We start from the raw sequence: 15,523 nt of genomic DNA, 5'->3' as shown, positions 1-15,523 counted from the left end.
CTGCCTCCCTCAAAACAGACAAGTGCTTGGAAAGCTGCCCTTTGCCGAGCAGCCGGGAAGAGGCCTCAAGACTACAACTCCCAGAAGCCCATGGGGCTCCCCATTGGTCTCCCCCCCGGCTGCCCCTCGCCATGCACTGTGGGGGTTGTAGTTCCTCCTGGGCAGCCCCCCCCCCCCCCACACGAACACCCCGTACCGCACCGCATCGCATCCCCTTCTCTTGCTGGGGAGAGGGGATTTGCATGGCTGCCTAGGGAAAGGAAACAAGACGCTGGAACATATTTAATTAAAAATATACATATAAAAATTGAAAAAGCAAAACTTGGCAAACGTCTTGGTCGAGGGTAAGTGGAAAAGAGGAAGTTGGCATAGTTGCAAGATCTTCTTGATGCTGGTGGGGGTTTTGTTTGCTGTGGGGGGAGGGAAAAATAGAGTGCCAAAAGCATCGTAAGCGAGTATTGCGAAATAACTTTGCAAAATCAGATGGGAGAAACTTAAATGTTCCCATACACTAATTAGTTAATGACTGGCCTCAAGCCTACAAACGTGCCCATACTTAACTGTATCCTCCACTGAAATGAATGCAATTGAATCTCATACTCCAGTTGTTCCAGAAACTCAAGGCCTCTAGAAATTATAAGCATGGCTTAGTAATGGTGAAGTTTTAGAAGTAATTAAGGGCTTATCCACACTAGGAGTTACTGCAGAATAACTTCCTTCACTTGCATAACTCCCCTCCCCTATGCTGGACACGCACTTCACACTAATACTGCTTTATTCTGAATTAGTTTGCAACATTTGGGCTTTCAGTTCACAGGCTACCTCCACCTGAATTGACTGAATTGTGCAAGGTGAGCCTAAATTGCATGTTCTTTTTTAACTTGCTGTGTTTAAGCCTTTATTTAGATATTTCTCCCCAAGAGCTGGATATTTATTTTGAAAACCAGAAGTTAAGTTTCTCACACAATTTCTGCTGTCCTGAATTCGTGACATCAACAGGAACACTAAATGCCACATGACCCACAAAAAAAGCTTTGGGTTCATGGCCCTTTTTGCATAATTAGGATCAAAATGTTTGCTTTTCTAGCAGCGAGAGGAAGGTTGTGCAAAGAAAAGAATGCTGTCCTTTTAGAGTAAAATCTCCATTCAGTAATTAGTTCTTGTGGGCAGCTAGTTTTAACGATACTTCAAGGAGAATAAAACTTATAATCTGTCCAGAGTGCAGTCAAAGCTTTAAAGTTTTGTCCAAGTTTTATTAATTGCATATGCATCAGAAACATGAACAATGTTAATGTACAACCAGCCAGAAAAGTTCTTCCAAGACTGCTGGCTATTAAAGCTCATGGATATACAAACAGCTCTCCATTATCGGAGGTAAAGAGGAGGAGAGGAAAAGGTTGGTTTCCTGGATAATGGAAAATAGTAACACCTGAGGGATGCAGGAGATCTCAGTGTGCAGGCAGGCAGGTGCTACCCATGAAGACCTCTTAGCTTCTGCACAGTGCCAGGTCAAAGCTGGCTTTGTGCCTTCCTGTGGCAGCTTTCCTAAATTAATAAGTCTTCCCCAAGCTGGGGAAGGCATGATGCAGAGACCCAAGCAGAGTCCTGCCAGCCCCTGGCAGACCCAGGCTGCTCCATGGCACTGAGATGCGCAGCGTGGCTCTGCCCAGGGCTGCCTGAGGGCTGCGGGACTTCCCCGCTCACGTGAAATGACCAAACCCCTCCCGGACCCCACCTGGCCCAGGGAGCAGGCTAGCTGCTTTGCAAGGCTCTGCATCTCATCTTATAAATGCTCCTAGAACAAGCTGGTGCCATGTGAACAGTGTACTTAATCCGTAACCTGGATAAGCCTTCCAGGGTAATTAAGATTCTGCAGTATGTGATTTTTAAAAGCAAGTTTTCACAGACTTGCTCGAAAAGCGTAAGTTTTGACCTAGTACTTTTCATTCAGAGATTTCTGAATAATCTTTTTTAATGCAGGTTTAGAAAAGAAAAAAAGGCAAGAATATGTTCTTTTGACTTCAGTTCAACTTCAATTCATACAAAACCTATTAATCATGGGCATGCAATTTACATTGAAAATGCCTGTATTAAAGCAGAGACCTCGAAGAGGTGGAATGGATTGCTTCCTAAGATCTTTTGGCATTAAGGGTGGAGTTATGTTTATTTTTGTTTTTTGTTTTGAACTCTGTAGCGTTTGATTGACTGAGGCTATATCCCTTATTAAAAAAGAGCTTTACGAGAACTGCTTCAGAGAACACATAGGATTATCACTTCTTCCAACAGGTATTGTGTTAGGCCCTGACCCTGCAAAGACTTGCATAACCAAATACACCATGAATAAGTCTATTGAAATTGCTAAGGTCTGTTTTATGTTCTCATCTTCCTATTTCCCAGAACAAAAATGGCCTCAGTCATCTATTATTTGCAAGAATTCACAGATAAAATTTGAATAAAGAGGAAGCATGGATAATATAGCACCAGACACTCCTATTGTTTTGTTGGAGTTGGGAAATCCATTGGAGACTAAACTTTGTGTAAACACTGATCTCACGCTGGATGCCCTTCTTCCCTCCCCAGTGGAACAGCTGACGTGGGGGAACCTCAGCCCACCCCACTCACCTGATCTCCTCACGCTCCGAGCTGAAAGAGATGCCATCAGTAAGGGCTACAGGAAGATAAACGTGATGCTTTTCCCATATGGAAAAGAGAAGCAAAATCCAGGTGCAGACAATTTCCCAAAAGCAGAAGACAGGACAAGAGGAAAAACGATTTTGTGCTAACATTGCCAGAGCTAAAAATCACAGTGCCTTTCACAGGGGAGCTTGCTTAAACCCCCACACAGCATGGCATGGCACGGGCTTGCAGCCTGAGTCTCCTGCTACATGGATGAGTGAGTCAAACTCAGGATAGCGTTCAGCTGCATACATAGCACAAACTTTCTGTTTTGGCTCCATATTTTGGAAAGACCAGAGCTTTCCTCAGCAAGTGCTCTTAAACACCTAGTAGGCAAGGGAAAAATGGTGGGTAAAGACAACACAAAAACCTTACACAGTGCTGGCCAGCAGTCCAGAGAGCCAAAGTGCTCATGTTGTCTATGAATACTTTTCCTATATACACCTTGTTTCCTGGGCTCTTGCTCAGGTAGGAGCTGATGCTGCTGTCTTACCCCATCCCGAGCAGTATCCTACTCTGCCATGCAAACCTTGGGATTTTTTTTTTTGCAGGACACTGGGGATTCACTGAGCACAAGTGAGTAGCAAAATCAGGTTTCTGATCAGTAGATCAGATGGTGAATATGCAGTGTGTACAACACTTAATTTGCTCCCTTGTAACCTTGATTATATATTAGAAACAAAAGTAGAGGGGAGCTTGTGAGGTGGCAGTTCCTTGTCGTGTGACCCCCAGAGAAAGGAATGCCCTCTCTCCCATGCCTGGGAAAAGCACTGCTCTTCCCACCCTTGGCTCTTGCAAGCAGGTAAAATGAGGCCAGGGAGGGAACCAGAGCTGGGGAAGTCCCAGGAGGGCGAAGTTAGGAGGCTCCACATTGTTCTTGCCAGTAGATGGAGCAGGGCTGGCATGGGAAGAGCGAGCTGCAGGAGCAGGGAAGCCCTGCTGCCTCCCTCTGCCCCGGCCCGTCTCCAGGAGGCCTTTTGCTTTTCCTGTCCCTGACTCCAAGGCCAGGGTGGAGGATCCCAAAGCTCCCTCAGAAAAAAGGCAAACCTCTCCTAGGGTCTCCTCCCCTTGCTGGTGCCTGCAGAAAGCAGAGCAGCCCTGTCAGGCCCCTCTCCATAGCAATGGTGGGGACAGGAACAGGGCAAGGAGGGATGGTGAGCATCTAAGTGCTCTTCTCCCCTCGTGTATGCATATGCATGCTCACATCCCCACGCATGAGCACCCACCCTTATGCCCTTTGGCTGTGGGCAAGCTCCAGTAGATGGAGACCTTCCACATACCTTTGCTCACCTTCTACTCCTCCAAAACTAGTTCAGCACCATCAGTTCAGCTGTAGTGACCAGCTAGGTTATTTTCCACTCTGATTTCTGTTTCTGCTGAGGTTAAGGCAGGATCAACGTGAAAGATGGATATGTTCATGTCAGTTCAGCAAATTAAACCTACTGAGCTAAGAATGACCAAATTCCCAAGGTGAAAAAACAGGAATGGGGATGTGGATGGAGATAAAGTACTCTTCTCCTGCTTCATGTTGGACACAGGAATGGATGGAAAAAAATCATGTTAGCCCTCCCCCTCTTGCCTTAGGGCCACTCTCCAAGAGTGATTCCCACTGACACCCATTCCTTCATCCCTTTGACATGCTTTTATGTGAGACAGTGAGACACAGGTCCTTTTGTAGCTCCTACCCATCCTATATGCTGCAGGCTTTGCAAGTCAGAGATAATACAGTCTTCCCTTAATAAGCACATATCAGTCAGTGTGTTGTTGCCGTCACTGATTGCTGTGGAGGGGGATAACATGCGGGATTAAGGTGAGGAGGGTACTGACAGCCATATTTTCATGTCAGTTTGGGGATGGATATGTGGGACCCCTGCACACTGTACTGTCTCCCTGAGTCAACTCCGCCCAGGTCATACCCTGCAGTAGCGTGCCTCTTAGCAGTGAAGTTGCCCTTGAAATAAGGCAATGCACAGCACGAATAGGGACAAGAGGCTCTGATTCCCACTCGGCGAGTCCCCCCTCGCAGAGGGACTCCGGGGGTTAGTGGCAGGCAGTGGATGATACAGATGCAGCACCGCTAAAGCGTGCATGGTTGAGCGCAAATGTAAAGACTGACAGGTTATACTACGAATAATGTGAAGTACTGTGCAGGATGCAATATACTGTACAGAATACATACTGTGTCATTTGCAGAGAGAGATGTTTGCAGGTAACTTCAATATTTATGCCACATTCTTCCCTGAGCGTTTTCCCTGTTGGTTTTCATTATTCTGCTTTTTGGAATCAGTGCATTTTCCCCCAAGGGAGTAGGAATATTTTCTTTTTCTTACTTTTAAAAACCAGTTTGTTTGTTTATGTCATACATATGATCTTCACCATCATTAATTAAGACATCACCTGGTGTTATGCCCACAGGGGCAAATACAAGCTTTGTAAATGGAAAATTACATCAGTGTCTCATTTGCTTAATAATGATCTACACACTTGAAGCCAAAATGTAGTTGTGTATCCCTGGTATGTTCCAAAACTGCCATACTAATGTTATTTATTTAGCCTGTTGTAAAAAAATTAAAGATAATAGAAGATCCTAAAGCTTATATCTGAGAAAGAACAGCAAGGAATCAACATGATTTATACTCTGTTTTACACTCTTTTGGAGCAGAAAGAGGTCCTGCTGCAGAAAGTGCCTTTGACATACATGTTTGACTGATTTGCTGGATAGACAATAAGGAATAGCATTTTATAGGCTTTTTATGGGCTATTAAAAATCCAAAGTGGCCAAGTTTTCTTATGGAAAAAGTAAATTATTTAAGGGTCTGAACAGAGGCAGCGTCTGCATAGGAGCGACCCCAGACTAATTGACAGTGTGTGCATTTGTGTGTGTGTGTGTGTGTGTGTGCGCATGCATGTGTGATTCAGAAAGAGCTGTTCTTTGTTTCAGTTCCGTTATAATACTTTTAAATATTTATTACTGGAATGTAAATTCTGCTGAAAACTGAGGTCTTTGCTTTGGAAAAAACAGACAATCACCTACCACTGGTGTCATTGCTCAATGGAATATCCAAGCTCCTTTTGGAGAAACAAAAGGATTCAGTTATATAAACAAGTCACTGTGTTGAATTATAAAAGTGACAAAAAAAAGAATGAAAACCTGCTGACTGCTGGTTGAACTACGCCTTGGCTATGTGTGAACTGAAGTTCTGCAGATCTAGGAAGAAGCAGGAGCAATATTAAAATGAATTGGTTACAAATAGTGGAAATAGTCCAGAAAGCACATTTAGAGTATGCAGCCCTAAGTATGGTTTTGTTTTTAGGTTGGTTTGTCTTTATTTTGAATGTAAAACATTAATAAGCCACTTAAGGAGATTGGGGATGGGAGAAAACATTGGTTGATCACCTTAAAGCCCCAGAAAATAGGAAAAGTTCTCAAGTTGCTGGATGAAATAACAAACCAAAATCGGTTTATTCTTCTTACACTGCTATGAAAGCTTTGCTTCTTGATCATTTCCAGACACCAGAAGGTTATTAAAAATCCACCAAGGAAAAAGAAATTCTACATTTATGAGAGCTTTAAAACTTACTTTGGAACATCAGCTTGTTACTGGTGTAATGCAAAGAGTAAGCCATTAACATGGAAAGTATTAATTGTAAAAGTATTCCTTGTCAGAAAAGAGGGACTGAGGCCACTCTAGTGGTACCAACACATTGGAAGGGACTTACCATGTGGCCACTGTGAGGACACTCCACTCTGGGAGGTCAAAACTGATGTAGACTGGTGTGGATAGCACCAGGGCTTAGGTGCAGGTGTTCGTATCACTTTAAACCCCGCTGTCATTCCAAGGATATAAATAGGCTTGGAAAGATCAGATTATTGGAAGGATTAAATTGGGATCAGTGTCAGTAATAATCTATTCCTTTGTGGGGCACACCAATTTAAACAGGGAAAGTTTGGGGGAGGGGACTGATGTTGTGCAGTATTGCCTGCGGGTTATGTGGGAGCGGGGTATAAAAAGCTAGGGGAAGGGGGGGGGTTACACAGTGAAGAGCCTTTGTGTCTGTTAGGCAGGGCAAGCATAAGGACACAAACATGCTCATTAGAAACAGCACTGGCCGAAGACCCTGTCTCACTAAATGCTAGTCCCAGTGATTGAGTGTTAAATATACTAGTTGTTCCAGTTCATTAAACTGATAAAGTCTCTCTGTGTCCTGCATTCAAGCATTTCCGGCTCTGTCACCCCCTGCACTCTACCATCTGCAAAACCATAGAGGAATATTTTCTTTTTCTTTCTTTCTTTCTTTCTTTTTTTTAACAAATCACATTGCCTGAATCTTTTCCTCACAGTATCGCTCCCATTATCTCCTAACTGGGCTGGAAAAAAAAGGTAGCATATGGCTGGCCACAACTTCTCTAGGGACCCTGGAGCCAGGCTGAGGAACTTAATGTGATCCACAAGTGCAGGTTCCCCCACTGCCACCACGTCGATCTCCAGCTTAGCTCAGGGCATTACAATTTCACTGGTCGGTCCTTACTCAGCAGGGCTGCTACTGAAATCGGTGCAGGTGTTGCCCATCCGTGTAAGAGCTAGACAAGAGTAGCTGGCCCAGGCTCTTTATCATTGCCCAAATGCGTAAGTGAGATCAAATTCACTCTGCTCTTTTGGATCTAGAATGATTTTGATAGTGGTAACTTTAATTTGATGATAAGTTGCCTCATGATTTTTTTTTTTTCATCCAGAAGCATGAGAGGGCAGGCTACAAAAGGTACCTGATGAAGTGATGTTGAGCAAAGAAAGCATATGCAGACTTGTTTTGTATCCAGCCTTCTGGAAGAAAGGTAAAGGCTTGGTTTTTAGTTCAGGAGTTTTGTAAGTTAGACCAAGCTTCCCTGCCAAGCCATCTTTCCATTTACCTTCTTGCCCCAGTTTCACCTGCTACCAGCTCCACTGTTTGAAGGGGTAGGAAGCCACTCTAATGAGGACCTAAGAAGCATCTTCTGTATTTGAGTCTGAGGGAGTTTTGTCATCGGCAGCTGTTGGCTTTTAGGACATGCCACGAGGCCTAGCCTTTTCCCAGGCTTTCCTTGATAAGACGAACAGAGAGAAGGAAGGGGAGGAAGGTTATCTCACTGGACAGGGGTGTTTTATTCTTCAGCTGGCTGGCTGAGCAGAGAGTGGCAGGACACTAGTGGGACTGCAGCTTTGAGCACGTTTAAATAAATACATCCAGCTATAAGCGAGGTAGTGGTGAGAAGAAAGGAATGCAATATTCATTGGAATAAATAGTACTTCTAATAACTGCCTCAGCTATACTGGCCAATGACTGGAGCAAAAATAACAGGGTGAACGATTCCCAGCACTGTCCTCAGGTGCTTTCCCAAAAGTTTACTTTCACTCTGTACTCAGTGCTTTTTTTTTTTTTTTTCTGTTGAAGGAATAAGTGTTGATATTTGAATTGTGCCCCCATAGCTCTCCCTCTTTGCTGGCTTCCCCACAAAATCTCGTGATTCTCTTTGCATTTTTCATTTGATTTCTTTCCCCTCCCCCACAATGTATTTAAATTTCTTCCCTTATTTCTTTAGATGCAACACACAAATGTCTGCATCTACCAAACAGCTTAGGCACTTTTCCTTCTGTCTTTTGGTCTCACTTTCCGTTTTTACTTCTGCTCAGCTAATTTGTTATTTATAATTATTTCCCTCTTTATTTATGTGGGCATGCCTTTTCCCTTGGAAGCTGCTGCCTGGTGCTTCGGAGTCGGTGTAATCTGACCCCGGACCCGCTCTCTCTGTGCAACCCCTCGGTGTCATGGAGCCCGGCTCCTGCAGTCCTGAGCAATCAAGTGGGAGGACGGCGGGGCTCGCTTGGCCCTGGGCGCTGGGTGCCGGGCACCCATGCGCTGTCCACCCCACTGCTGGTCCGGGGAGTCACGGCACCAGCTGCCGGCAACCAGCCCACGGGCATCCCTTTAGCTTCTGAATCATCAGCAAAATGATTTATTCCCTTCCCAAAGACACGTGTCATCGCCCAGGCGATGAGAAGAGCAGCCTGCGTGTGTGCAATGTCGCGACTCGTCAGAGCGAGGAAGACGAGGGCTCCCTGGCTTCATTCTCCGGCCCTTCGCCTCCGCGTGCTTGTGTTTTCCCGTGGGGAGACACAGCGAGCGGCGTTTCCAGTACCTGCTTCGAAGGGCTCCAGCGCAGCACGTTGCAGCTGCTTGCGCAACATGCCACAATTCTGGAGCAAGCGGTGATACATAAAGGAAAAGTCTCTGTGTCATTACTGATACTTAGAGCTTTTCCTTCCAGAAAATGGGAGGGTAGTGAAATGGCTTTAAGGGTAAGCAAGGAGAGAAATATCGGCTCATGGCACCCTCCTTATTTCTATATTTTCAGAGTGTCTCAGGGTCGCTGTCCCATATGCATATGTCCCATATGGGGGTTATAATTCCCTTCCTCTGTGTTTTGAAGTAGTTTCCAACTTCATCTTTGGACAGCAATTTCAACCCGTGGAGCTGATCAAAAACCATGAAAAAGTCTTCACAGATACTTTGTTTCAAATTCCTTTTTTCTTTTTTTAAATTTCAGACATTTTAGAAATGTGCTTTGAACACTTCTTTCTTAAGGTTGTGAGTAAATTTTCCTCTACTCTTCTGTAATTAGATTATTAAAAAAACAACATATGCCCCCTTCTATATCCACATAAAAGAAGTTTATGCCTGCTGCACTCAGGAGCTAGCCACCACTGTGATCTGCATTTTTTCATCCCATCTCAACTTTCCTGTGGGAGCATTTTAATTTCTCCGTAGTGGTAGAAAGGGAGTCTCAGTTACGTGTTTTTCTTAGCATCAGGCTGAAACTCACCTCTGGCCACAGCTGTTGGTCAAGTTGGTCAAAGGCTCTAGTCTGTATGAGAAGCAAACTGTCCCTTGTAGAAGTAGCCAGAAGCAATGCTTCACACGAATGCCAGGCAGGCTCCAGCGGTTCTCCGCTTGCTTCTAGGCAGGTCCTGGTCCTAGTCGTTCAAAGCTTTCATTGCTCGGTGACGAGGACACCTTCTGTGACCATGCAAAGGCTTGGATTTAGTACCCGGATTGATTCCAGCTGTCCCAGTTGCTGCGGTTTGCTGGCTTTCAAAAAACATGCTATAGAAAGTAATGAGCTGCCAGCACACACTCTATAAGCAGAACAGACCCAGGCAATGTCGGAGGGTATTGAAGGCTGCGCTCGCAGCATCATTCAGCTAACCCGGTCCAAATCAGTACCTCAGGTCACCCACCAGTATGAGCACTTCCTCCCAGTCGCTCCCCTCAGACCTCCCCAGTTGCGCCGCTCTTGGGGAAATGCCCCCGCTGTGCTTCAGCTCGGCCCTGTGGGCTTGTGGCTGCTCTTCCCCCTCCCAAAAGGAGAGCAGAAGCAACAGAATAACCAACTTGTATCATTTATGAGCATTGCTTTTACCATACCTTTGCAAATATGGTCCCAAAAGGCTCCCTTAGGGAAACTATCATAATTTCAGATAAAAAAGACTAGCTCTGTTTTTTATGACTGCTGAAGCTTTCAGGGGCCGGCAGCACAATATACTCAGAAATGGAGCCAAAGGCACCGGGTGCTCCGCTGGGTGAGATCACAAGCCACGATTGTTTTCAGAGCAGAGCACAAAATTCACCTTTTCTCTGATGCCTCACAAATATGAAAAGGAGTAGAAGGGAGAGGACAAAGAAAAGTATTCAAGTCACAGGGGCCAAACGTGAGGATGGGAAGAGCAGAGTCCATGTTCCATAACGTTTATGCTTATCTCAATATTGTACCTGGCGCCTAGGTACTGTAGCTATTGGAACCTCATAAATACCAGTGACAGATAGTAATTAGCACCCCATAAATAGCATCAACAGATAATCTTGCCACTAGGAAGTAATAGCAAGCTTTTCATACTCAACTGGCCAAGCAAGCTTGAAGGTGAAAATAACAAGTAGATGGAAAAAACACCATTTGAAAACAAAGGTCTTCCTCTGGAGTCAAGCTTTTAATGGAAATAAAGCCTAATACAGCAGTCTTATATTAGCCTTAGTCTCCAAAGTGCCCCAAGCCAATTTATATCTGGCTGATAAAAGGATAGTTGATTGATTCATTACAGCCAAAGGCTCAGCTCCTAGGAATGCATGGTGCTTGATTTTTTTCTGGGATCCCTTTGATCTCTGTTGGAGGTTGAGGAGAAGGCTCCAAATTATGAAGTCTTTTTGGAATTACATTGAGACCATTTCACAGAAAAGCCACCTTCAGATCTCCAAGAATTTCCTTGACTCTCCCTAGAGACACAGAGATGATGGAAAGCTTATAGCATGACATTTTTATCTCGGAGAAAAGGAATAGAGCAGATCATGAAAGAACGGTAATGCAATTGCATTTGGACCAACAACAGGATCTGGGTATAGGACCTCAAGTTTTCTGCATTCAAAAATTAAAAGCATGGGTTTCTATGGGTGTATCTGGAAGCAATCATCGATGTACTGATCTTGGAAGATCAGCTGGAGGAGGAAGACATGCATCCTACACAAACCTAAAAACTAGCAAATGGCACTTGGGAGAAATTTACCTTTCGATTGCTTGTGTTAAATCCCACTAGCTTCCACAGCAGTATTTAATCCAGGTTAACAAGGAGGTGCACGATGTACAGTATCTGGTCGCTACTTTTCTGCCTCTACACAGACCCACTCCTCTCCCCATACACCTTAGAGCTCAGAGGGTCTTACAGCTTGTCCTTCCCATCAGGTCTTTCTGCCGTGTTTGCTACCCTGAGGGTGTGTATTTCCTGCAGCCGTACCACTGGTTGAGAGTTTGCCAGAATTTGGGGATCTTATTCATGATTAATCTCCATCAGCAGGTCTGGCATGTGCAGTTCAGTATCTGACAAACGCTCTGGTAAAGCAAGTCACATAACTAGGAAAGTTGCTTCAGTGCAACTCGAATAACCTCCTCTGTAGTAAGACAGAGATGTGGAAGACTGTGAGTTCATCAACTGTATTTACACGAGCATTATAAAATCTTAAATAACATATTTAGCAAAACAAGAGCTTTCAGATATTCTCCTCAGTCTGCAATTGTCAAGGGCAGAGCTGCACATAAAGTCTGCATCTGTGTTGAAACGTTTATTTGTTGAAACCTCCACTGACTTAATTAGGGTAAAATGCATGAAATGTAGTCATTATCATCCGCTTTGCAGTGGCACAAACATATATAAGCCTTGTTCACGTGACAGAAGTGTCCAGATTTTGCATCCCTGCCTTTGACAACAACAGCCCCATTTGTGGGGGAAAGAGGGAAGAAGGGGAGAAGGAAAGACCATAAGAATTGCTTAGCTGATATTGCTAACCGAATGGCAACAGCTGCTAAGTCTATCACTGCCTCCACCCTACCCAGTAGTCTCATTATTGTAAATAATGTTGGACTTATTTGAAAACTCAGGTTTCACAATGCTGGCTGCACTGGGGGAGCAGGCAGTACAAGTGGTGCTTAAGAGCTCGGCTCCGAAATTCCTTGCTGAGGCACTTGCGCTGATCCTGCTCCTACTAGTGCTTGAGTTTGCGTTCAGACAGGAGCTTTAATTTCTTCCTTAAAGTAAAAGCATATCAAGGCACATACTCTAATCACTATGTCTAAATATAATACAAGGGAACACAATTTAAGAGAGCTCAGATAGATATGTATTTTTTAAACAACTGTCAGGAAACTGCCTCTGTGGCTTGCTGGTTTAGATTAAGATGAAACGAATAAGTCTCACCATTTGAATGCGTGGGAAGTCAGAGACAGCCAAGTGACAACTAAGGACATTTTATTTGTAATAGGCCCTCATCCTATGGCTGTTTGTGCACAAGTCCTGTGCACTAAGTTCAAAAGTATCTGCCCTTTATGTAAAACTACTCACAAATGCTATGTGTAGGCCAGTTGGATGCCTATGCTGGTTTGGCTGATTATAAAGTTTACACAATTATTATTGAACAGCCTAGTGATGCTTGGAAAAAAATACAGCTTATTATACAGCAGCTTCAAAAGACTCTGACTCCCCAGTCCTTCAGCCGGGAGTCCTTCATAACAAGGCACAGCCTGCGTTAGGCATCGCTGCTGGGAGAAATCCTGGGGTACGGCACAGGCACTGGCAACATCACTTAAATAGCAGCTTAAAAATCATTGCAGCCAAGGTAGGGCCATCAGGGCTGGAGGGGGACACAGAGGTGGCCTAGGTGGGATACGTGACTAGCAGAGGCCTTGGATACTAAAGCTGCAACTGCCCGCTCCTGGAGCTAAAATACCGCTGATTTTAACCCAGAGGTTATATAGTTGAGGTTTCCACTCTGAATTCCCAAATGCAAGCAGGGGCACTGTAGCTCCAGCTGGGATCACAAATCTGAGAGGTATTCAGTAGTTTATGGGACTATTTGATTAATGAGCTCAACAGAAGTAAAATCACAATCAGTAATGGGTTTCTCAAAAGACAAGTGTTGGTATCTCAGCGCCACAACCTCAGGATGTGGCCCCACACATTTGAAGTGCCTTTCTGAGCAGGGATAGGAAATACCTGCAAATCTCAGATAAAGCGGCCAAGACAAGGATCAGGGGAGGGCTGAACCTCTTGGAAGAAGCAGTGGGATTGCTATTTGCCCAACCTGCAAGCGAATAAGTAAAGGGAGTTTAGCTGACCTCTGCCCATGAGATTTTTTCATCCCTGCTTTGGCAGGGTTGGCCTTCAGTTTCTAGCATCAGTCTGAGCCCCTAACTGGGAAATATTATTAAAATGGCATTAAATATTAAGAGAGACAACACAGCATCTCTCCCAGTAAGGGAGCTCCTGACACAGCAATGCTTTTCCTAATAAACTGCCTTGACAAACAGTTTACTTATATTCTTATTTCAATTAGATGAACTACTATGCGGTGGTAAGGATGAGTGTGGTTGGGTGTTATTATGAGAAGTAGTAAATATTTATTCGGTTCTCTCAGCATGGAAGTGGGTGGGCGGCAGGGTCTCAAGGCAAGACCTCATCAGCACAATTTTTAAAGCCACAGTCACAGGCTGCAGCTAACTGGGCTGTGCAGGGTGCAGCACCATCGTGTGAACCCGTTGCGGTAAGAGCTTAGCTATTTATGTTGGTGCAGCATTATCAGTGATGGTGAACTAGTGACATCATGGCCGGGTTTGGCTCTTACAGAGATTTGGGCTAGAAATGGAGATAATCTCCATTAAGTGTTCAAGTAAGTGTAAATATTACAAGGGTTTCCCATCACTGGCCAAGAGGCTCCAGCCAAGATCAGGGCATTGTTGTAGCAGGCATTGCATGTAGCAAGGGTAAACCTTGGTCCAAAGTACCTAAATGCACAAAGTCCAGAGCAGAGCAGTGAGCAGGTAGGATGCCCCCATCCCCAGGCTGCTGGCTGAGCGAGGCAGCAGTGTAAAGGCAGGCAGAGGAGGGCAGTTGGGCACCAACAAATTTAATCTAAGCAAAGAAAATCTCCATCTCTGCTTTCTAGGCACCTTCATCCATAATTTCAATTATTTTCTGTTAACAGTCGGAAACACATAGAAGTAAATCACATATGCTCAGCTTTGAAGCACTGCTAGTCTTAGAGTCATTTGGGGAGGGGGTATAAAAATTGTAACTTTGAAAAAATCAGTTGCTTTCCAGAAAATCCCAAGAGGCTCTTCACAGCTTATGGGTGGGGAGCCATGAGGTTCCCGCCAGCACGTACATGTACTTATCCCTGCAGTGCAGACGATTGGCTTCTGCCATGAGCCACATGAAGTTTTATTACCAGTCATGGAGTTTGTCTTATAAGGCCTGACCAAAATTTTGCCTCGGTCTGGATAATTTGTTTGTCCTTATGATAACTTCCAGTGTAATAAAATAATTAACATTAGTCTCTTGATAGCTTTCTTTGAAAAGGCTGACGGGTAGAGAGAAGGCCCTTCCCTTGCTGGTGAAGTAAAGGCACGTCTGGGATCAAACAGAGCTCTTCTGTGCCAGTGAAACCATGCAAGGGGTGTTTTTAAGACGAAGAGCCGAGAAAGAGATAAATAAAGCCGAATGGCAAGGTGGGGTAGGTGAGTGGGCCGGGCAGCCGTTGCCCGGTGGGAAGCTGGCTTGCAGCTCGCTGGCGAATAGCTCCACAGAGCCTGCAATGATTGCAAGTGGTCAGGACCTCACCTACACACCAATCCTCTACAGCACGTTATACAACACTATAATCACAAGCTGCCTCATACGTGACATTTCTTTCATTCGTGCTGCCCTTTTAATCTGGAGAATAATCTTCTCCCTTCCCTTTGCATGGTGTTCAGGAACAGTTTTAAAATGGACGTTAAATCTAAAATTTCAGGTCCAGAAGCACAGATTTCTGAGGCCAAGGGGATTTCCTCTTTGCACACACATCCCTATGGAAATTGCTCCGAATCTGGAGAAGCTGATTTTAAATGCTGGGCCAAACTGCACTTGCAAGCGGCTGTATTAAGGGACACGCCTATCTGTCCATGGACGTGGTTCTCAGCAGATGGGCCTTGCCATAGCGTCACTGGTCCCAGTGGAGCTGTGCTGGCTGGCAGCGGTTACGGCTCTGCAACAGGTACCAGTGTTAATGCCACTACCCATCAAAAAAGGTTGAGTTTACGCTGTCGGGAACTGTCCCTCCCATGCGAATGGCTGTTTGTGTAGGAGAGAGTGTGCGGCATGGCATTTACGGGACACACTCGCGGCTGAGCTAAAGGAAGCCAAGGACGTGTGAAAGGAAATCAGGGCAAAATTTGTAAGTGGATCATTTGAAAAATTTCTTCTAAAAAAATTGGGAAAAAAATAGCAGAAAA

The sequence above is a fragment of the Apteryx mantelli genome, chromosome 1 (assembly GCF_036417845.1).
Source record: "Apteryx mantelli isolate bAptMan1 chromosome 1, bAptMan1.hap1, whole genome shotgun sequence".
Taxonomy (NCBI): Eukaryota; Metazoa; Chordata; class Aves; order Apterygiformes; family Apterygidae; genus Apteryx; species Apteryx mantelli.
This window is presented reverse-complemented; position numbering follows the sequence as displayed.